Source organism: Protopterus annectens, chromosome 2.part0 (genome assembly GCF_019279795.1).
Source record: "Protopterus annectens isolate FY-2018-M chromosome 2.part0, PAN1.0, whole genome shotgun sequence".
In the NCBI taxonomy this organism is placed as follows: domain Eukaryota; kingdom Metazoa; phylum Chordata; order Ceratodontiformes; family Protopteridae; genus Protopterus; species Protopterus annectens.
Genome location: NC_056728.1, coordinates 1,227,254,121 through 1,227,279,752, shown reverse-complemented (window position 1 = coordinate 1,227,279,752; position 25,632 = coordinate 1,227,254,121).

Below are 25,632 nucleotides of genomic sequence, written 5' to 3'. Positions count from 1 at the left end.
TAATATGGTTTACCTTTATTATCATGCATCACATAATCGAGGTCTTATCCAAGGCTTCTTTCTTATAACCCCTATTAAGTAAATCACCTTCCAGATTAAGTGCAGCATCCCTATATTCACTGCCCTCCGTATGCAGCCTAGACATTCTCAAATATTGCCCCTTAGCAATATTAGTGAAGATACATTTGGGATGCATGCTTCTATGATGTAGAAGTGCATTATTTCTACATGGTTGAATTATGGTAGGATTGAATTCCTAGATACTATGACAATATTAGTTAATGGAGCCATTTGTAGCTCTTTATTTAGGAAACCATGTAGAAAGAATGTGCTTCTACATCATAGAAGCATGCATCCCAAACATATCTTCACTAATATTTGAGAATGTCTAGGCTGCATATGGAGGGCAGTGAATATAGGAATGCTGTACTTAAGCTGGAAGGTGATTTACTTAATAGGGGGTATAAGAAAGAAGCCTTGGATAAGACATCGATTAAAGTTAATATGATACGTGATAATAAAGGTAAACCATATTTTAATTGATAATGTGTGTCTGTAGCACCTGCTAAGACTAATCAATTGAATAGTAACAGTTTTAGGTTACTTCTGACTTATGGTAATAATATCCATCAAATATGTGACATTGTGAACAAATATTGGCCAGTTTTACTTTCTGATGAAAGGATTAAAAATATTGTAGGCGATAAGCCTAGTTATACATTTAAGAATAACCTGTCGTTAAAGAGACAGTTATGTTACAAATCTACTAATATACCCACTGTTGTCTCTGCTCATGTTGGTACTTTTCCTTGCAAACTTTGCAGAACCTGCAGTTTTATTTCTAATGAGATTAATTATAAGCATCCTAAGCTAAATTGCTTTTTCAGGGCAAGGTTTTATGCAGATTGTAAATCTAAAGGTTTGATCTATCTGGATAAAAAGCAAACAGTGTACTTCCTTCTATGTAGGGAAGACAGTGAGGATGCTTAAAGAGCATATTTTACAACATCAAGGTGACATCAGATGCAATAATGTGCTTATGGCAAGCATATTTATATGCATCCTGGACATAGTTTTGAATTTATGGCATTACAGATAGTACCTATGAATAAAAGAGGGGGAGATTTTAATAATAGATTAGGACTTGCAGAGACCAAGTGAATCATTAGGCTGCATGCAGCTAAATCACCGAGTATTAATGCTGATGTACCTTTAAAACCTATACTAAAAAATTGTAGATTACATCAGTAATTAATGAATGGTTTTAATTGGTTGTTCGTTTTATGTGTTTTATTATATAAATGGTTTTAGAAGTTTTATGTTGATGGATCTGACAAAGCACAACCTTGTGTGAAAGCGCTTATCATTTGTGTTATTAATAAAAGTTCTGCATGCTAACAGCTTAGGTGAATGCCTGGTTCGTTTATTCATTTACATTTGTTTTTATCCTACAGGGCGACCTTTGGCTGATTTGGGTATTTTTTTCTTATATGCTCCTAAAATATGTAAGATTACATTTTTTTTCTAGAAATGCCTCAGTAAATATTTTTATATACTGGATAGCCTGGTGCACATGATCAAAGGGACTAATTTGCAATGCAGTAGATGTTTGAATGCAAGGTGGACTTGGATGTACATTTGTTAGGAATGTCAGAAATTACAGCAACATAAGAAGGATTTAGAGAATATTTTTTGTATATACTAACATGGGAAGAGCAAAGGTTAAATGAATAACTATGGCTTTCGGGATATGAAGAAAGAATGAGGGAAGAAAAGGAAGCAATTACAGGTAGACTAATGACCATTGAAAAGAAAGGTATTAAAGTGAAAGCGGGAAGAGGAGCTCGGGATAGAAGAAGTGAGATGAATGATGACAGACCTCAAACAAAATGAGGCCTGGAAAAGATACTGTGGAGTTTGGCAAACATCAAAAGGTGTGGGTGCTGTGGAAGCAAAAAATGTAGGATCAGGAAGAAATGAGGGGAAGGGAATGAAGATGTAGGGGAAAGCTGGACCAGGTATCAGTGCACATTTATAACGTTAAATGTTGAGGTATAAATAGGGGGCAATTCAATGTGGGTGAATATGTATACAGTTATCAGGCTAGATCAAGGATAGCAAATACTAAAGAGGTAAAGAATTTTATGGAATATAATGTTAAAGGAGATATGATAAGGAGAGATAAGACAACAAGGTAAATGGTATGTTTAATATTATGATAAGGACATATAGGACAACAAGAAGGTAAATGGCATTTTTAATATTATATCATGCTATGTATATAGTTGATGTTCATTTTTTGGATAAGATATGATTGTTTTAATAAAAAAGAAGAACAGGATAACTAACTGGACTAGAAAAAGGTGATAAACTAGGATATGGCTAGAGGATAAAACAATGAGCTGTGACTACTGCAGTAGTCAGTGTGTGAAAAAAAAAAGAAAGAAATGTAAAAGTGACAGACTATGTAGGATCAATAAAGAAATCAACAACAGTGGCAAATTCAACTAAATAGCTTCTCCCAGTAAGTCAATGTAGTGTCTACGTAGCCAGAAAAAACAATGGATAATCTAATTCAATGGATATGGATGCAGTAACTGTAACAGTTGCACATAATGTAAATGAGTAGTTTCAAGTCCAGTAACAGTATAGCAGTCAGTCAGGTAATAAAGGTACATCACAAAGGTGACCTTGTACTCCCTACTGTGGAACTGTAGAGCAGTAGCGTTAAACACCGTAACACTATAGTAACCAGAACAAGCAGAACTGCAACAATACCAGGGATGAAAAAGTGAGGTCAATTGCTGAGTTAATAAGTTAATTTGCTTTTATATACCTAGTATAAGCAAAAGGTAGCAGCACTACAGTATTGTCTTAAAGTAAATGCCAGTCACGAGAGTATCAAAACAACAAGGCACAATTGTCCAGCCTATGATTTAAACTTAGTATTACTAATACAGTCAGTAAATCAAAAGTGAACATCAGTACAGTACCAACAATGAGCAAAAGTGCAATATTATTTAAACCCAACAGCACAACTGCAGAACAAAAATGCTAATATAGATTTGACAATGAATACACAAAGAATCAGTACCAGCCCTGGAGGCATTCATCTGACATCATCCCTAGAAGCATTCATGTGACATCATCATGATGAAGGGAGTGAAATGGGGGCAATCAAAAAAGAGCATGTATGTGAGAGCTGCAAAAAAGAAGATGAGAGAGACTGAGAGACACAAAGAAAAAAAATAGATTGAAACAGTTTGATATGTTTTGCCTAACAGAACAATTAAATGGAATGATCTTTATTCAGATATCACACGCACAACCTCAAGCTGGTCTGTGACATCAATGGGACTTGTTGGTGGAACAGATTTGTGTCCCAAATAGTCCCCCTTCTGGGGAATAGAGTCCATCTTCACGTCAGGTAGAGTACCTCATTATCCCTTTTTAAGCACAACCTGGATAACTGGATGAGGAACAGAAATTACACCCCTGTGATTTCACCTGTGTCCCTGCTGGACAGGGGCATCGAGTGCTGACTTGTCAAACATTGGCTAAATTCTTGGCTGGGCTTCTAAGGGCCTCAGGGCCAATACATTATTAACTTCTTATGACCTTTATTATGATTATATCTGGTCTACATACCCGATTAACACTGGATTTTCCTAAGAACAAATCATTTCACTTTCTCCGTATTTCCATTGTCTTAACCTGATAATATATTTAAATAAGTGGAAATATGCACCACAAAACAGTGAAATTTGAATTTTGGATCATATTTTCCCTACTTCTGAAACATTGTTGGACTGTGTGTGTGTGTGTGTGTGTGTGTGTGTGTGTGTGTGTGTGTGTGTGTGTATGCATTTTGTGTTTCATCATATAGGTGAAGCTTAAAGCAGCTGGGAACACCAGTCATAAAAACTGCACTTTATTATATGTAAACAAAAACAAATGCATTTTTTTCTAAGCAAAAATAAAGTGTTATGGTGTAACCAAGGCAAAGCAAGAATCTTTAATTTCTGCTCAGTCTTTTACTGATGGGTGACAGTGTCTGTTGGTAGGTCTCTCCAGATTCCTCTGCCAGGAGCAATTTCTAGTTTTCTACCCTCAGGCCTTCCTTCACCATGGCTGATTCTCTCTCCTTCCAGACACAAAGTCTTCTTTCAGCAAGGGTAAACGCTCTCTGGTTAGACTTCTTCCAGCCCTCCTTTTACCTTATATTATATTTTCCATGTCATTAAACAAATCTGCTCTCACTAATACAGACATGTATCTTTCACTTAAAGAAAAAATTAACAGAAACACTACTCATTTTAAGAAGTATTACTCTATTTACAATCAAGTCTGTGTAGTACTGCCATTAACATTAATTATTTATGAGCTTTTTATAATAATGTTGCAGATGTTATTTACACAATTTTTATACATTTTTTGGTCACATGTACTCTTCGAAAAGGTGAGAACCACCACCACAATTAGCTATAATATATATATATATATATATATATATATATATATATATAAACACACACACACACACACACACACACACACACACACACACACACAGATAGTTACAGTGACAGTATTTGAGTGTTTATCATTAAGACAGAAATAATTGCAATATAGACAAATTTTTAGCTAATCAACAAGCATTTTTTAGGAGGGATGCAACCAGATGAAAGCCACCCAGGTACTGGCAGGACATCCAGACTCTACACAAAGAGTGAATAAAGATTAGAGCTAAAACATGAAGATGTGAGGTAAAAATCTTACTAATCTCCTACTGATGACATGAAATTTAGATCTCAACTAATCCAGTGCTTTACCTTGGATAAGGTAAATCATTGATTCATGTACACAGTTAAAAGACTGTGGGTGGGATTTAATAAAGCCTACATGGTCTTTTTTACCATGTAGGCATTGTGATATGCTACTTACAAGAAAGTAAGCAGGCTTGTGATCCAGTAAGCACTGCTGAGCAGTGCGCACGAATGCACTGACACGGGAAGTTCTATGGCATGGAAATCACCTCATAAAGAGTTGAATCTAATGCAAATGAGGCAAGTAGAGTGATCCAGCAAGCAGACAGGCAGCCCTGCAGACCCTGTGTTGGTGTCCATTGTGTACATGGAAAAATTCTGTGTATAGGATTTCAGACAGACTACAGGGGCTGTAAAAACACAGGTAGATCGAAAGAAATGGCATAGCACATGCAGATATGACCAAAACTATCCACTGTGTGTCCAAAAACAAGGGAAATCATTTAAAATAATGTCTTTTTTTTTAATGGTCAAGGTATGCTTGTGCAGTGTGCCACAGTGCCCAAATATGCTTTTATGAAAAAAATAAAAAAATACAAAAAGAGTGGAAAAAACACATTTAATAGTATGTGACAGAAATGTATTATAGGACTCTGCATGGAGTATCTGCAATGGTGGAATGGTGCTGTTGCTAACGAGATAGGGCCTGGAACCATGTAGTCTGCAGGTTGTATGCATGGATCCCTGAGATGGGGTTACTGAATAGCAAAAATGGGTAGCCATGTCCGCATATCCTTTCCATACAGGCACAGAACCATGTTGGTGTTCACAGAAGATGTAGCTGACATCAAGAGGGGGGGGGTGACTGAGGACTTGTAAGCTCACTGGAGCTCAGCTGTGTCTGTTTGCGCTGTGTACCGCTGTGCTCAACAGGGAGTCTGTACACTGGCTGCTAAGCTTTATTTACCTTTGGGGTGTGTGTTTTTACATGTTTGTGCAGCATGACGCTGTGCTGAACATGACCTTTTAGAGGGTGTATACAGTGACTGCTCAGATTTGTTTACCTTCATGGTGCTTGTTTCCACGTTTGTGCAGCATGCCACATTGCTGAGAGTATCTAAAAAGCAATGATGTATTAATTACTTGTGACCCTCGTTTAACTTAAACTGGGGCCAGTAAATGATCTTAATGATATACTAGGCAGGTGGAATGCATCATAGGTAGCCAATCACATAGACAGCACCTACAGTAGAGCACTATAAAGTATACATGCAACCTACAGTCAGATTTTTTAGAATACAGACTTGGGAATTTTAAATGAAAAAATGCTAGGGGCTGCTGCAGGTCTGCTAAATCTGTATGTGCTAAATGACAAAGTCAGTGCTGCTGTTGACAATAAGCTTTGGCAGAGAAGGAGAAGAGTGTTCAGGCCCAGGGTAACCTTCCAAGAGCTACATGAGCTGGAGACTGTAGAGCACTACAGGGTGGACAGGGACATACTACAAGAACTCATTGAGCTCTGCCACCCTCAACTCAGGCCCAGAGCCAACAGGGGGGGACCCATTCCAGTGGAAACAAAGGTATGTGTAACACTAAGGATAATAGTCACAGATACCTTCCAAAGACCAACTGGGGTCATGATGGGGGGTCTCACAGGCATCAGCATCTGGAGAACTCCACCAGTTCCTGGATGCCATGCTACCATATTGCCATTGAGCATATTTATTTTCCCCTCACCCCTGAGGTGAGGGCCAGCAATATACAATACTTCTACAATGTAGCATACTACCCTAAGGTACTGGGTGCCATAGATTGCACTCATGTACACCTTAAGGCACCACACATTGAGAAGGGTAGAATCTATGTCAACTGCAAGGGGTACCACTCCATCAATTGCCAGGTCATGTGCAATGCCCAGGGCATTATCATGAATGCGTGCTTTGGTAACTCTGGCAGTTATCACAACTCCCATATCTGGCATGCATCATAGCTGTACCGGATGTTTACTACAGGGGACATACCCCATGGCCATTTACTGGAGGATGCTGACTATGCCCTGGAACTGTGGATGATGACATGCATCAGAAATACACACACACCCACCAAAGAATCCTATAATGAGGCACATACACAAACTAGGAACATCACAGAGCATGTGTTTGGGCTGCTGAAATCATGGTTCCGGTGCCTCGATATATCTGGTGGAGCCCTGAAGTACTCTCCAGCCACATGTGTGCATATGTTCACAGTATGTACCATGCTACACAATATGATCCTGCAGAAACAGCTGCAGCAGGATCAGCAAAGGGAAGGGATACAAAGCCCCCCACCAGTGCCTAGGTCACCACAGCCACACTCACAAGAGGACTCGGAGGAGGATCTCCCTGATGATGTCCCTGTAAGCAGATGTAGGCATGCCCAGTATACACTAGCACTCACTAAGAGACAATGCATAGCACATTCACTGACAACATAAGGCCCTAGGGACTGACACCTTACTCCTACTCACATATATATATTAAAATAGCTGATTCCAGGCAACCCACACAACCTGTATGTATCCATGTATTGGTTGTGTGCTGCTTGCATCACACAGAGTCAGCCCTGAACTACAGGTCTCTCAACTGCTACATTCGCAGTCTCTAAGCTACACAACAATTGTAAGGATTACTATAATATAGCATATGTATAGATCTGCTGCTTTTATGCAAGGAAATATAGTGGGCTAATTGGACAGATGTAACATCCACATGGGACTACAGATACCCAGTCCAATACTATGTGTTCCTTAATAGTCACTAGGCCTCATGGTTGGAATATTCACCACATCAGTCAAGGGAGATGTTAAACAGTGGGCTCACATGATATTTGGACTACTGTATATCCCAGGAGATCATGTGCCATTGTTCCCCCACCCCCAACACAGAAGTGTACCCATACAACTGCTTTAACAGAAAATCAGCTATGATATATCAGTGGACGATGTTATCACAGGGCTGTAACACAGATATTGTTGTATGTCTCTCCTCACACAGGATAACAATGTACATATTTATGCTGTTGATTGTGTGATGAATGACTCCTCTCTGTCTGGTGACCTGAGTGGCTCAGTGGACTAGGGAAGCAAGCATGGGTGATGGTGTCAATGGTTCTAATCTGGAATTACTCATATTTTTTGCATGTGAGATAGTTCTATGTTGGTGTTTTTGCAGACTGTCGTACCTCTTACTGCAAGAAATCTTGACAAAGTCAGTAAGATTGTGGGGACAGAGGCCCAAACATAGGGTTAGATTTCAAATATTGTCCCCATAAACCTAAAATGCCACTGGAAGTAAAGGTGTTACATTATTACATATGTTCTGAAGGGTATAATATCTTAAACACAAATTTTTGTCTGTAGGTAGTAAAAATGTAGTGATGTCAATATTCAATACTTCACCAGAAGACCAAAAATGTATGAGGAACACACCAAGCATACGAGGCAAAACTCTGGACATAATCAGGACAGTTGAGAGGTATGCAGACTGTCAGTCTTTTGATGGTGTAACATTATCAACCACAATCACAGATTACATAGAGCAGACATCTGGGGAATGCTGTGGATAGTTTGAGTGAAGTGTAGTACTGCAAAAACACGGGTGGATGTTAATGTCTGTAATACACAAATCCCAGACTGGAGTACAGGTAGTGTGGACTGGAGTCCCTTTACTAGTACTGACAGTCCCACTTGACATGCCCATACTTTTAGTTAAAATGAGAGCAATCCTGTTGCCCCTTCATCAAATTGACCTGTTATGTATGAACGTCTATACAGACAGATATATGTATACATATATATCTGTCACTATGTGTCTCTCACATGTATAGTATAGCTATGGCCATGTAGTGACATATATATATATATATATATATATATATATATATATATATATATATTTATATATATATGTATATATATATATATATATATATATATATATATATATATGTGTGTGTGTGTGTGTGTGTGTGTGTGTGTGTGTGTGTGTGTGTGTGTGTGTGTGTGTGTGTGTGTGTGTGTGTGTGTGTGTTAGAATGATACATACAACCCCCAATATATCTACATAACACATATATATATCATACACACACACACAGCTACAGTTATATATAAATCCCTGTTGTATACAGAAATATGTGTGTGGAAGTCTGTATTGTCCGACATACCCTAATAATGGTGAGTAAATCTCCACTATCACACAGCCATACTGTTGCTCTAAGGATCCAAGCTAAGGGTGCAACAGTATAAATTCCACTTACCCATAGACCCCTGTGCCTGCTGAATGTCACCACATAGACAGACACAGATGAACAGGTGCTGTAATATATAATGTTGTCAACACATGTATGGATAGGGCAACTTGTCCCCGACAACCAGTATGCCTATGTAACTACAAGAATCCACATATGGCCATACTGGTAATTGTACACACATAGCTAGGATAATTACAGTGACCCCACTGCTAGGATACTAGATGCAGATAACAGTATGAAGCAATATCACACTGCAGGCCACAGATCCTAGTCAACATAGGCCTAGTTTGTGTACTGCACAAGTACTGTGCCTCCAATCACACATTCAACAGACTTAACTTGTGGTGCGTGTGATAAGTACAGTGATCTATAGTGTATAAGACTAGATAAGTAAGGGTTAAAATCTCACTTCAGCCCACTTGATGCATGAGTATCTCTCAACAAATGAACAGACATACCCTCATGGGCTATCCACTCGCAATGGTTATACACTTTTTGGCTCTGTAACTTGCTGCTAGCTTCCACACTGCCCTCTTCTACAGGGCCTGATGATGTCAATCACCTTAAGACTACCAGCTGATAATGAAACATCAGATGTAAGGCATAGTGTATGTGATAAATACCATGAGCTATAGTGTATAAAACTAGATAGGTAGGGGTTCTAATCTCACAGCAGCCCAGTTGATGTGTGTGTATAAATCTATGTGGCATAACCTTGATAGCATAGACATGTGTAGGGTTTTGCAGTGTTTTATTTGTAGTGGGTGATGTGGCCACCAAAAGGACTAACCACAACAAGTCCTGCATATGTCATCAAGCATAATACATCCTAAAATGATAGTACTAGCAGGCATGTAGTGTGTTGCATGTACCATGTACTGTGATCTGTAGTTTGTACCATTACATTTATTTATTTATTTATTTTATTCTGTTGCCTCAGAGAGAAAAGCTCAACAGTAAGTAAAATTTTACAAAATATGTTAGAATACAGTATACAGAGATTTTTCAAATAATATGTTAAAAATACAGTATACAGCAGATGACATAACAAGACCTATATATACAGGAAAAAAATAGTTACACATGGTTAATAACAGAATAAGTATACAAATTCAATCAGCATTAGGAGAAGACCTAGTCTGTAATATATATTATAGTAGGTATATTAGGAAGTGAGGTATATAAGTGGAATAATTTGAGGACTTATGTAATACATGGGCATAGCCACTTATAATTTAAGTGTGATCTAAGTGAGTTTTTAAAGTGAAAAGTGGTAGGGACAGAAATCAGAGCAGGAGGGAGATTATTCCAGGTTCTATCTATGGAGTGCGAGAACAGTGCTTTTCCTGCAGTATTGTTAGCCCTAGAGATACAGATGTGGGGTTTGTCGGAAGATCGGAGAGGATGATTTGTATTATAGTGGGTGAGAAGTTGGCCTAGTGCAGGTTTTTTTTCTGGATGTGTTACCACATTGTAGGCAATGGCTAATTGGTGATAGGTTAGTAGCTGGGAAAGTTCCAGCCATTGCAGTTCCCTTAGAGCCTGGCAATGGTTGGTTCTAAAGATGGAGTTGTTTGCAAACTTGACGATTTTATTATAACATGATTTGAGTCCAGCAAGGTCAAGTTTTCTAAGCTGGGTAAGAATTGGAGCAGCATACATGAGGGTAGACAAGAGGTCAGTTTGGGCTAGGGTAATCTGTGTTTGTTTCAAGAGGGATTTCCTGTGCCTATATAGTGTCCTCATTTTTATGGACTATTTTGATAGTTTGTGAAATGTGGACATTGAAGTGTAGCTTTTATCAATTTCAATGCCTAGGTGTTTGGTATGGTCAGAGGGAGAGATAATAGTGCCATTTTTGGAGGAGATGGTGAAGGATAGTGGGGTGGAAATGGTTTTGTTGGGGGTGAAAAGTAGTAATTTGGTTTTATTAGGGTTTAGGATAAGTTGCTTCTGAGTGATCCAATTTCCACAGAGCTAAAGGATTCCTGGGTGAGTTGTTCTAGGGTGGGAAGTGATGGAGCTGAACAGATAAGAGTTGAATCGTCAGTGTATTGTATAAGTGAAGCACACTGTGTGGTTGTATGGAGATTACTGGTGAATATGGAGAAAAGAAGTGGGCCTAATATGGAGCCTTGTGGTACACCTATGGTAGTTGAGAGTAAGGGGGAATAGTACACTTTGCCATTGGACAGATTGTTGCCTATTTGACAGATAGCTTTTAAACCAGGCTATAACGGAAGGGGCAAAGGATAGGGATGTCAGGGTGTTTATTAGTAAGGAATGTGAAACCTTGTCAAATGCTTTGGAGAGGTCTAGAAATATTGCAGATACAAAGCTATTTATTATTTCTATGTTGATTGATCAGATTGGTGAAAGAGAGCAGAGCGGTGATTGTGCAATGGTGTTGTCAGAAGCCATGCTGTGTGGGGGAGAGTAGATGGTATGAGTTTAGGAATTGTGTTACCTGAGAATGTTTACATTTCTCTAGTATTTTAGATAAGGGGCATAGAATGTCAATGGGGTGATAATTTGAGTATTCATAAGAGTTTCTGCCTTTATGTAGTGGAATAATGTACGATACCTTCCATAGCTGTGGGACATATGCTTTTTGTATGGAGCTATTTCTAAGAATAGAAATAGGGGAGGATAAGGATTCAGCAGCTATTTTTAGGAAGCTGGCTGGTAGACTGTCAGTGGCAAGGTTGGTAAGTTTCAGTTTTAGGAGGCCTTTTTTAATTGTTGAGGTGGGAACAGGTGAGAGCGTAAAGGATGGGATGTTGTCAGGGCATTTGGTTGGGTTATATGTAGGGCTGTTTTTGGATAGTTGGAAGGATATTGTTAAGATGGATTTTGTGAAGTGGTGATTGAATTGGGAGGTAATGTCCTTGTTGTCATTCATGGAGTTAGGAGTGGGAGTGGAAGTGGTAGTTTTGCCTGGTTTTAAGAGAGAGTTAATGGCATGCCAAAACTTTTGGGATCTTTTGAATGTTTGTTTTGGATATTGAAGAAGTAATTTTGTCTATCGAGTTTAGTTTGTCTTTTGGCCTGATTTCTAAGTTGTAGGTAACTTTGTTTGGCTAGGCTAGTATTGTATTTCTTCCAAATTCTCCAAGCCTTATCCCTTGACTTTAGAAGCACTCTAGTTTCCCTAGCTAGCCATGGTGCATAGTTTGACTTGACTCTTATTTTCCTAATTGGTGCGAGTCTGTCAAGGATATTGATGAGAATATTGTTGAAGTAGTCAACGGCTTGGTCTAGATTTAGGGTTTGTAGCGGTTTCCAGTTTCTATGTTTTAGAATACTGTTTAGTTCTTGTATATCTAGTTTATGACCATCTCTAACTTGTCTAAAAACAATGGGTTTGGCTAAGTTGGTATGTTTCCACAGGATGAAGGTGGGGCGATGGTCACTAAGACCATCAGGAAGGCATCCTGTCTGATAGTTTTGTTTGGGGCAGTTAACTAGTGTCCAATCTAGAACAGACTCTTTGTGGGCTTTTTGTCAATTCTAGTGGGTTCTTGGAGAAGTTGGGTAAAACTCTAAAGATTAATATGGTTAGTGGGGTTGTTAGAGGTACAGGTTGACCAATCAGTGTTCAGGTCAACTAGTAAGATGGTTTCTTGGGGGAGATTATCTGTTGCCCATTGTAACATTTGTTCAGTGATGGGAGAGTTATTACCTGGGGTAATATAACAGCAGAGAATGATGATAGTTTTTGTATCATTTATGCTTAGGGTTGAACCTAAGGTTTCAGCATTTTGAAATGTATCTATGGGGGTTTGTAGAGGTTTGATGTTGATTGTATTTTGTAATTGATAGCAACTCCACCTCCCTTTTTGCCCACTCTATCCAGTCTTAGGGTATTATACCCTGGTGGGAGAATTTCTTCATTTTAGGTACTAGATTTAGCCATGTCTCGATAATGGTTAGTATGTCAGGGGAGTAGTGAGCTATAAATGCATGTAGGTCAGAAGGTTTGTTGGAGATACTTCTGATGTTGGCATTCAGAATCAATAGGTCAGAGATTTGCCTAGCAGAGAGTAGAGAGTTTTGTGGTCCAGGGTTTGGGTGTATGTCTCCAGATATAAGTAGATTTTTAATGATAAACAGTATGTGTTTAATTGTGTGCACTATGTATATGTTGGATCTAAATGATGTTTGTCTAGTGTAATATGGTGTTATGTGAGACTTACGAATGTGTAGGATTAAGCTGTCTTTAAATAATGTATAAGAGATAGGAAAGAAAATGTGCGAGTGTATATTTGTTTGAGAAAGTGTTATGTGGAATAGTGTGTTTTTTAGTGATGTGTTTGTATATAATGATGTGATGTTTGTTAGGTATGTGAGGGTCAGGAAGCAAAATCCTAGGATTTATGGTATTTTTATGAGTGAGTAGTGGTTTTGAGGTTCAAGTATGGATGTGAGTGTGAATGCATGGCAAGTAGATATGTACCTTTTTAAGGTAGAAATTTGATAGGGGGTGTGTAAGAGGTCTTTGATTGGAGGAGGGTGTGGTCATGTGATCTGGGGTTAGAATAAATGTAGAGGTAGTAGGGGCATGTGGAAAATGGGGGCAGGGTAGGGAAACGGAGTGAGCAGAGCATAGCGAGGTGAACAGAGTGGGGCTACACCAGCCCTCGAGACTGCAGAAGCTATCTAAAGGGCTGGTCAGGACAAAACAGTAAAAGGAAAATACCTCTGTAATTAACCAGGAGTGGGACAGAGTTGTGCAGGTTCAAGGTGGGGGAGGGGGGGTAGACACAAAATAATACAAGGTTGAGAGTCAGAAAAACTGGACTGGGCCAGCTGCTAAAAAGAAAGCAGGAAAACAAACTAAGTCAATTCCAGGTCAGTATAGTGTAGTATCTTCCTAATAACTACAAATCTTATGCTACTAATCTAGTACAGTGTGGTGAAAAGGACCACCACTTCTACAGGGAAAAGCAACTGAAGTATGGGCTGCAGGTACATAGGTAAACTTTTTCCAAGAGAAAATTGTTTTAAGTAATTGATCTAGAAGTACAATAGGAAGAGAAAAATGGTGGGTTGGACCAGTAGTGTGCACATGTACAGTGAAAGGGGAAAGAGTCTTCAGTTTAGAGGACAGATTAAATACAACTCTAACATACACTAGTGCAGCTGAAATAACTTTAGTGTTCCACCAATGCAGGGTCTCATAGTGCAGGGCAACGAGACAGCCTTGGGTTGATTGGAGGTTGGCCAAAACACAGGATGAACCTTTTGCTGAGGGGAATGCAAGCACACTACTGGGGACTGCTATGAAGCAAGGCAGAAAAACTAAGTACATAGGTAAGTGTGCACACCTACATACAGCCAACCTGCACTATGTGTGTGCCTTGGTGTGTCCTGTACCCACTGATTGGAAGTGGTGCTAGCCTCAATGTAACATTGTGTTTGTGTGAGGCTGTTAGAGCATTTTGCAACATGTTATGGAACCATAGGATGTATGGATTGAACTCAGAGAGTAACTATCACTGGTCAGAAAGATGTGGATTCATTCACTCTTGTACAACTAATACCGACAGGTTTGTGACATACATCCCAGACTGGCACTGGTATAATGAATGTGACAGTCATCATGGCTATCATTGTGTGCAATAGCACCCTTTCCATATAGCAACCTTTCCATGTCACTACACAAGCATATCGTACAACTGTAGCAGCCACACAGGTTCCAAGGTACACCAATAAACATTGTAGAGAACAGGTCTTACGAAGTCCATGTCAGGATCGTACATGTGTAGTTTGTCTCCAAAATGCTTTGGAGGGGATGTGTATGGCTCCATACAGGGAGGTGTCAGTTCCCACTGTGTACCTCCCATGTATCCATGACAGGGCTAACACATGTGTCACTTGTGCTACACACCAACATCATCAGTGTGGTATGCATAATGCATGCTGGTGAGACAGGTATGTAACACAGGCAGTTCGCCCTAGATGAAACAGACCTCTCATACATGTCACACACACACATCTGCTATGACACACATCATGTGCAGGTTACACACTGGGATGCAGAACACAACAATCATAACTGTTGTCGGGCAACTGTTGGTACTGTACACAGGATATATGTAGATTCATCATCTCCATCAGAACCCTGTAGGCACTTATAAAGGGTAGCAGACCTTCTCACAGATTAGGGATGAATGAGTATGCTGAATGCCAGCATTGTCCTTGTTAGCCTGTTATACACTTATGAACCTATGGAGCCATGCAGTTATAGTGCTGTACCGTGCTGACGACATATGTCCACTATGCTGACATGCCAAACTGTGCTGCATTATTTCTGCTGTGTATCCATAGGTTATTCCAACAGACTTCCGTAACAGAAACAAACAGGCCTGTGACACACCTATCATTGTGTAACTATACAGCCAATTCAACAACATACAACATAAGGACCACATAAGGTACACAAATATATGTGGCATACATGTGACAAATGCCAGCATACAGTATCTCTCACTAACCACTACAAGTTTCATGGTGAACCAACAATGCATTACACAAGTACATGTTAAGTAATATAGTCATGCTCTGCATAAGACACATAGCTGCAGTTCCTTGCATTGATGTCAAGGGTGACAGGGATGTGACACAGGTATCATCACTTACACAGGGTGTTGTGTGAGGATACAGGAGGCCTAGGTTGATCAAAATGGGAGACAGCATGTGTGTGAGTTGGGGGGAGCATCTAATATGGTCCATGGAGAGGTGCTGTGTGTATTTGTAGGTGACCTGCATATGACAGTGATGTGTGAGAGTGTGCATGTACACAGTCAAGCTCAGTGCTAGCCCTACACATGTGTGTGATGGACAGTTGTGGACTGTACATGGTAGAGTTGACAGTTCACTATCTCTGGCCCCAAACATGGGAGTTGGATCTGCCAGGAACTGCACTGGCACCTCCCTGCCCAAGGTCAGAAGAAGTGCTAGTACCTGACAGTGACTGCTGTCTGCTGGGACCATGTCTCCCACGGCACAACCTAGGACCACAAGCCCATGGCCTGTCATGTTGTGGTGTGGGTAGCACACTTCCCTCTGTAATGCTGGATGTACTGCCACTATGGGAGCATGAGTGTGCAAGGCCATGTGGACTTTCAACAGATGGAGTTGCTGCCCTATGTCCACTAGTCTGACTCTCAACTCCAGCCACACGTTCCAGCCCAGAAAATGTGCGGGCCAAGACAGTCACTGTCTCAGCCAACCATCTCTCCACTGCATCAGTCAACTGATCCAGTGTGTCCCCGATGCAGTGGAGGCTGTCATGGATGTCAGATTGTGTAGCATCCATAATTGTAAGCATATATCTTGTGTTCTGTTCAGAATGAGCCTGTGTCTCCATGATGTCCTGAAAAATGCGCTGGGTAACCCATGATGTGATACCTGCATCAGGTGGTGGACAGATAGCAGGCCTGCTAAAAGCACCCCTATCAATCCACCTGTGTGAGACCTTACCACCTCTCTGGCTATGGCCAGTATCTACACTCACTTGAGCCATAGTTACCACACTTTCCTGTTCAATGTCTCCACCCTCTGACTGTCCAATATCTGTAGCCTCTGAGGATGGGGTATATGTGGGCATACAGTCTGTGTGCAGTGACAATGGGGGCAGAAGAGTGATGTTTACCTCTGGGACAGATAAAGTGCCCAACACTCCCACCTATTCCACACTGTGGCCACAATAATTATCAGTGTCCGAGGAGACACTGACATCAGGTTGTGTAGGGAAAAACTCCATCACCCCACAGTCACCTACAATAAGAATGAAAAAAGCAGTACATTAATACCTGCACTATTGCGTACGAAAAGCATCCAAGACTCCTAACAACGAAGACCCACAACTGCATTAGCGGTCAAACAAGTTCCTTCTCTGCCTTTGTCCACAAAGTACTATCTCCAAACACAATTTAAATTCAACTCAGGATCTTTATAACCATCACTTGAAGAAAATCAAGTGAAACATGACCAGTGATATTTACCTTTTTTTTGCTCAGTATAACACTATAATTGAAAAAACAGCACATAAAACCCAACGCGCTTCACAAGTATATGGAAATACACATTTCGCTGGCTAATGTATTTGCCTTCAACCTGTTATATTTTAAAAGGCATTTTAGATTCATTGCCTCATTTAAACCAACAGCCTTATCTGTTCTTATCTATAACTGACAAAGTGTATCTATTTGTTGAACTATACTCCTGTGACTACCCCCTCTTGAAACCTTAGGTACCGCTTTCAGACTGGCATTTAAAAAAAACATCCTACGCAGTCTACACATATAACTATGTGTACACAGGGTATTATTTTGGCCCTTAAGTTTACTAGACTATAATTGTTCCTTAACAAAACAAGTGTCATGCTTACTATGGGCAGGACCATGGCCTTGGGCAATACCTGATGGACTTGTGAAAAGTCGAGGGTGGGGTAATGTCAATACCACTGCATGTTGCAGCACAACAAGGGTGGGGTAATGTCAATACCACTGCATGTTGCAGCACAACAAGGGTGGGGTAATGTCAATACCACTGCATGTTGCAGCACAAGGTAATACATCCATATATCTCACATTTACAGTCACTACTCTGTTACTTGGTGTATTGGTCCTAATCTGCATATGAGTGTATACCTGAGGTTACACCCCCAAAGAACAAAGACCTGACCCCTACATAAATGTATCTACAGCATGACACACTGACTGCTACAGTATTACAATAGTGATCACACTAAGCTTACCTGCATGCTCCTCAGCTGTGGAAGCTGCAGCACTGACCTCCATAATGTATGGTGTGATGGATGCCTGGGAGCTGTTGTGTGTGCCTAGGTACACCAGGAATTCCTCAGTGTCCAAGAGTTGTTGTTCCATTGCAGGCCTTCCACCAGTGACTCCACAATCCCTGAATATAGCCTCTGCCCATCGATGTGCAGCATTAATCATATCAGTTGCCTAGTGTTGAACCTGCTCATATGTCCTGCCCTGCTGGCCCATGGCATTAACTTCACGAACAAGTTCTGACCACAGTGCAGCCCACTGTTTCCTATTATGTCTTCTCCTGGATAACACAATGTCAGGATACTGCTTTAGTCCTTGCAAGATTATCTTATTCTTTGCATCCAAGAAGGGTGGGTGTCATCTGTGGTATATTATTCCTGAAAGAAAACACAAGGGGAACACATTACAGAATCAGATACATAGATGTCCACTATGTACAGATACAGCAAGGGCAAAATGGCCAGCACTATCCACTGCTTGCTCACACATGGCATAACCCACAGTGTGACAACATACTACGTGTGTGGAGTCATCCAAGATACTACCATTACTGAGGAATTCCCTGTGTACGATGACAGCATCTACCGTATGATCATACACCCAACATTCCAGTCCACTGTGGTGTGTCCCCTAAGGCCAACCACACAATAATATGTCATAGAAGTAGTGCCAGCCAAATAGCAGTGTGCTATAAAAAATGATATATATGGGTAGTCTGACAACACCAGTGTTTTACACTGACACACAACAATGCCACCCTGATGTATTGTACATCCCCTGTAGGTGTAAGTCATCAGGGCATCACTGACATGTCATTACCACATGTTTATGACAGGCTTACTGCTGTAATCCCTATCCCCCATACCTCTATCTTCCCATCTGAATCCTGTTATACACAAAAAAGAGTTACATCCCTGATAGTGTGCAGTACTCTTCAGTCGATCTATGTGTCTGGTAAGGTTTCACAAAGGTGTGCTCTGTGTGAGTAAGGTCTCATACAGAATGGTACTCTATATCCAGCCACTTGCCTTTTAAAGATGCTATCCATCATAGGTTCATAGGTTGGTACTAGGCTTTTGGCCCTAGGGCCTATACAAGCCTAGTCATAACAATTCCCTAGATATTTCTTCCCACAATATTTATTTCCCTGGACCCCTGTCTAGCAGGGTGACTGACATGATCCCCGGGGTGAATTTCCTATCTCACATCCAATCATCAAGGTTCCTTTTGAAGAGGGCCAAGGAGGTGCTCTGCTTGACATGTATGGGCAGTCTATTCCAGAGTATGGGGAGTCTCTGGGTCAGGAACCTATCCCTCCAGCATGTTTTGTTCATTGTGATAACAAGGTTTAGATCCCTGGAGCGTGTGGCTCTGAGGGATTGGGATTTCTTTAAGTGGAGCATGTCCAACAGCTCAGGGTTTGACATGGCCTTGTTATGTTAAGCAGAGATTGCCTCTGAGTAGACGATATGCCACAGAGTATAGCTGGAGTTTTTTTTAGATGGTCAGCATATAGCATCTGCTTTAGGCCTTTTGATTCTTTTAGTGAGGTATTTCTGCGGCCTTTCCAGCTGTTGCAGATGACTTGTGAGGTACATACTACATACCAAATGAGGCGTTATACTCTATAATGGGTCTAATGAGGGATGAGTACAGTGGGACAATGACCTCCTTTTTTCTGGATGAAAAGCCCTTAGTGATGAGGTGTGCCACCTCTGCAGGTAATTACCTCTAGACCAATCTGTGATTCTGAAATACTAATTGCAGCCAAAGCAGCTGAATTGCACTATCATTAGCCAGTGACATGCAAGCACTGTGCAATATATAAGGCCTTCCATGTACACCTGGGCCCCATTCTTAGCTGTTGTAATGGACACTACTGGGGTGAGGAGACTACATCATCACAGAGGTTAGGTCTGTAGCAGAAACCTTTAGATATAGCTGTGTGTACCACAGGCTGCAGCTGCTGCTGCAGGCAGTAGACATAGGCAGAGAGTGTGGACACTTTGGAGGATAACAATCTGTTGGTGTATCTGTGTCAGCTGTGTCAGCCCTATTGCAGAGGCAGTGCCAGGGTGAGGTTACCCTTTACACTCCAACTACAGCATGTGTTTAAGGTATGTATGCTAGGCAACTGTGTCAATAACAGAGTACTAGGTGATATATAGTACTGCTTTATGAATATGTGAAGTGTGTCTCTACCTGCAGGCCTGTGACTTCATGCACTGAAAAGTGGCTATTTAATTGTGATGCTTTGTGTGGTAAAGAAGTGCTATTAGTGATCCGTTAATTGCTGTCATCACAATAATGTAATTCAAATGCAACGCAACACTGGATATGAACCCAGGACTGTGTGTGGCAAAATGTACTGAATGCAAGTTATATAACAGACTGAGCTACTGCATCACTGCTACAGCAGGTGTACTTGCAAGATATACATGCACACATACAGGCTGTGACATCATCTACATCCATCAGTATATGCATGGCTTTATATGGATGTAGTTTTGCACCAGAGTCCCAGTTGAACATGTATTTTGTCATGAATGCCTTAGCAGGTGACTTTCTACATATTGCTAAAAAAAAACACATTTATCTCCTAACACAAGCCTCACTTACACCCATCATCATGTGTTTGGCTGTCTAGTGGTGTATTATTGCACCAGAATCCAAGGTACACTCCCACTTTTTCCATTACTGTTTATTCTAGTTTGCACAGTGTGGCATCGTGCGCAGCTCCACTGAAACACGCCTAATGACTGTAAATGGCAGTTACTATGTTTTGTTTAAACCACCTGTTTTAATTAAGAGTTGTGTGGCATGGTGGGTTAATGCAGTGTACTGCAGGTGTGATGGGCTAGGGTTCAAAATATGTGACTTATAATGTTAGACACACATATACCCATTATAGCTTTATTTAGTTGATCTAAGTGAAGCTGCATGATGTGGAGCACCACACAGCTCTGCACTACAAAATATAAAGAAAAGAAAAATAGAGGAGATAGGAAAGTGGTGAAATTAGGGCAAGCAGGGGAAAAACATATTGAAAGGCAGGGAGGAATGTGCAGGAAGGGTGTAGGAAAGAACCATAGCTACCCATTTCTTGTAAAGCAACAACTGTGCACTTTTACAGATTTGTACATGAATTTGGATTCTCAAACCCCAAAGACAGAGGGGTGAGGACAACATAACTGCATTCTCAAGCCAGTTGGACTGTGTTACATGTGTCCAGTGGACACGTGTGCAAAACAGAGAGCTATGTATGGGATGATATTTTTTTTTGGGGGGGGGGGGGCAGGTGCTCATTTTTTTAAGGCGTGAGTGGAATGTTGGAGAAAGGACATAGGCACATGTGGGGGAGGCAAGTTGTGTAGGTGAGGATGCAGTTGCAAACAGACAAGACATTCAAGACAGCAGACAGGGGTGGTGTGTGACACATGAGGGGGGTGAACACCTTTGAAAGGGAGGGTGTTTTGGAATCCAAGTCACATGTGCCTCCAGATGGCAGCAGCTTGTCTCAAGTCCACACACATGGAGCCAACGGCACTGCTGCTTAACTGCCCCAAGGGTGGCTGTGATGGAGGCTGGACACAAGGGTGACACTGCCCCATCAGGTCATCCAGTATGCCCTCAATCCAGTGAAGGTGTTCGTCATAGCCATGGTGGACTATCCTGCCCATCAGGACTGGTAGCTCATCATAGGTGACCACTCTCCCTCTGCCACTGCTCCCAGAGGGGAACTGGGCCTCCATCCACTGGGGTGTTACTACCCAATGCCTCAGGTAGTGCAATGGCAGCACAGGGAGCACCACTGGTGTCATGGCCAGTTGAGGCAAGGTAAGGGATCAGCCAGAACCAGTCTACCTTGACGTGCTGTGGTGCATGAGGTAAAGTAATATGTTACGGTTAGTAACAACCAAACCATTGTTAGTATTAACAGAATGGCACATGATATTTATTGATCCAAATGCATATTAATGTAAATTATGTGCTACACAACATAATGTAATGTAGTCAATATGGTAACAGCATGTCAGTGTGAAGTAAACCATACGGCCAACAAAACAGTTAGTTTAACAAAATATGTTAATATTAAATCATAATAGAACATAACAATAATCAACCACATTTTCCAAAATATAGTTAGTTTAACAAAATATGTTAATATTAAATCATAATAATACATTACAATAAAGAATAAATTAAGATAAGTGGTGGGGTGAGAGAGAAAAACATTCCATTAGTGAGATTGCAGGTGATATCCCTGACAACACTGGTCATACATACTTCTACAGGTGTGTACTGACAGTTGTGATTACAGTGACTCCAATTCTCCTATAGCTGTTGCAGCACATACATACCTCTCAATCTGATAGCATGAGACAATAAGGGGCAAGCACTAACAAATGCAGGTAGAGAACTACTCAGAATGGTTTCACATAATGTGGACTTGTATAACTACCAGGGTGTTCTGTAAATGGATTTGGTAATACAGTGCATTCCAGGTTATAATTTATCTGGCAAACATGTGACAGATGGATTAATCAGTTCTAATTATACTACAAGAAATTGTGACACTTGAGAGGCGTGCATGTGTACAGTAATTAAACTAGACAGCCATCATGGTTTACTTTGCAGGCATGGGAGTACAACCCACTAGCTGTGACTGGAGGAGACATCTGAAAATACTTTAATAATCGACTACAGCAGCATAGTATGGACAAGCAAGAGATACAGCCACACTGGGATTACAGTGTTTTATTTCTGTATTAAGAATGCTGATGCACACATCCTTGCTATTGAGTGCAACATTCTGTGAGATCTAAACACAATATCTGCACATAACATGGGCTTACTCACCCGTCACATTTTTGTGTTCTTGGAGAGAGAGAAGTTGTGAGCACTACATGACTGATACTAAAAATGTAGTGCTACATAGCACTAGACTCGAACCCAGGACTGTGTGTGGCAAAATGTACAGTGTACAAGGCATTTAACAAACTGAATTACTGAGGCACTGCTGACTACAGGGTGACTGATACTTGCCTGGAGACCACCTGGAAACATACTATGAATGGTGCAGTACAAGTTACAGGACTTTCCTCTCACATTCTAGTACAGTTACGGTGTTTTACTAGACTGCAGGGTCAAGGGAACACACATGCATGATATACAGCCACACTGCATATCTTACTACAGCTTTATTTCACTTTCAACAATACTAAGGAACACATATTATTGTTATCGCTTTGCAATATCTGTGAAGTCCACACACACAATATCTGGCTGTGGAGTGGGCTGCCTCACCTATATACCTTTATTACCTGATGTCTGTGGAAGACAGAGCATTATGTGACTGATATTGGCATACAGAAAGCCTTGAATAGTACTATCAGTTAAGCAATACCGTTTGCAGCCATTAGATTTCCATTCTACAGCTATTACAGTGTTATACCTGACTGCAGCAACCTTACCTTACAGACTGAATGCATAAAGCTCTACTGCAATGGTTATGATAAGACAGTTCTGATGTACACCATTTTCCTTGCTGTTATTGGTATTGTTTCTTGTTTTTAATGAACTATAGTGGTTATTATTCATTTATTGCACTACAGTTCAAATTCCAACTTTATTGCACTACATCCACTAAGGACAATCACAAGACCTTCGCATGCATCCACAGTCTCAAAGGTAACTCCCAAATCTGCTCTGAACTGGTGGTCAAGAATACCACATACACAACTGTCATATATACAGCCAACTTGCTGGCAAACAAGTTCAGTGAAAACTTCACCCCTGTCTCCCCATCATTAAACCAGGACATCCCCATCTCCAGCACCCCTTGCCTCATCACCAGGGAGCAGATTAATGCCCTCTCAAAGGCAAAAAATGCAGCCTGCATGGGACCCGACAACATCGCTGGCTGTGTCCTACATGAACTCAGGCAAGAGCTCTAAGCACCACTAGGCACCCTATTCAGCCAAAGCCTGTACACTGGCTTCATCCTAGCAGAATGGAGTACAGCCACTGTCATCCTTCTGCACAAAAGTGGAGTGTCCACCCACCCAGGCAATTATAGGCCAATCAGCCTAACTAGCCTGATTTGCAAGGACGTGGAATGCATTATCATGAACCTTATAAACAAGGACATTGAGAATCTCCAAACGCTTGATCCCACACAATTTGGTTTGTCAATGGGAGATCATGCCTGTTAAACTTGGTCGTCTTCTTCAAAACAGTCACCAAAGCCATGGATGAGGGCAAGACAGTGCACACAGCCTACCTTGACCTAGCCAAAGCCTTCAACACTATTCCCCACTCAAGCATAATAGATAACCTCTCCCAGCTAGGCATCAACCCATATGTTACCAGATGGGTAGCTAACTGGCTCACTGATAGAGCCCACTCAGTCAAAATAGGGGAAGCCACCTCTAGTAGTAGACCAGTAATAAGAGGCATACCCCAAGGATGGGTCTTGGATCCTCTACTGTTTTGGATATACTTTTCTGAGGTGCAAGCCAAAACCAGTGGTCTGTGACTGACCAAGTTTGCAGATGATGGCAAGCTGGGCACTGTCATAAATTCCCTTAGTGATGTGAACATCCTCCAAGAGGGCCTTAACCAAACTAATGACTGATGCCACAAGCATGGCCTCAAACTGAATGCCAAGAAATGCACCATTATCTACTTTGGAGAAAATGGTGTCCCCACTAATTATCATATTAATAACAATGTACTAAGCATGCAATCAGTAGTGAGGGACTTGGGCACCCAGGTTGATAGGAACCTGAATTTTGACCACCATGTTGCCTCCATTGTATGGACAGCTTTCTACATGGCCCACCTCATAAGTACGGGTATTTCATCCAGGAACAAGGAGGCCATAACATCCCTGTACTCCTCCCTTATCAGAACCATTACTGAGTACAATGCCTCCTTGCCAAGCACATACAGCAATTGGAGAAACCACAGTGGTTCCTGACCAGGAAAATCCAGGGTCTCAAACACCTATCCTATGCAGATAGGCTAAAAGCCTTGTCCCTCTAGTCAGTCTCATACAGACTGCTCAGACGTGACCTGTGTCTGTCATACAAGACCGTCTCAGACTCAGTTTTGATGGATTTGCTACATACCCATAAGTCAAACTCCACTCGCGCCACCCACACACAAGGTTTCAACCTGGTCTGTGACATTAATAGAACTTGTTGGCAGGATAGATTTGTGTCCCAGTGACTTCCCCATCTGTGGAATAGACTTCCTCTCCATATCAAACAGAGTACCTCGCTAGCCCTCTTTAAGAAGAACCTTGACCACTGCATGGGAAACAGAAAATATAACCCTGGGATCACACCTGTGTCCCTGCTGGACAGGGAAAACTGGTGCTGACTTTGTGGGAAAATGGATGAAATTCTTGGATAGGCTTATAAAGGTTTCCGGACCAATAGCCTAGTATCATCCTATGAACCTATGAACCTACAGCTCTAATTCCAACTTTATTGCACTACACACTTTATTGAATATACTTTATAGAGGTTAATGCTTTACTCATTCTTGCTTATTGCGCTACAGTTGGCATAATACAGAAGTAATGACCACACTCGTGGCGCAACCTGGCCAGGCACCCAGCATGAGAGTCACCATCCAAGCCCTCTCAGCTGCAGCTGTTGAGAGAGAAGCACATCATTATGCATACCAGTTTTGCAGACATTCAGATTACATATCGGTAAAACAGAGGAAAACGTATTTACATACTTGTGGAGCTTTCCCTGCCA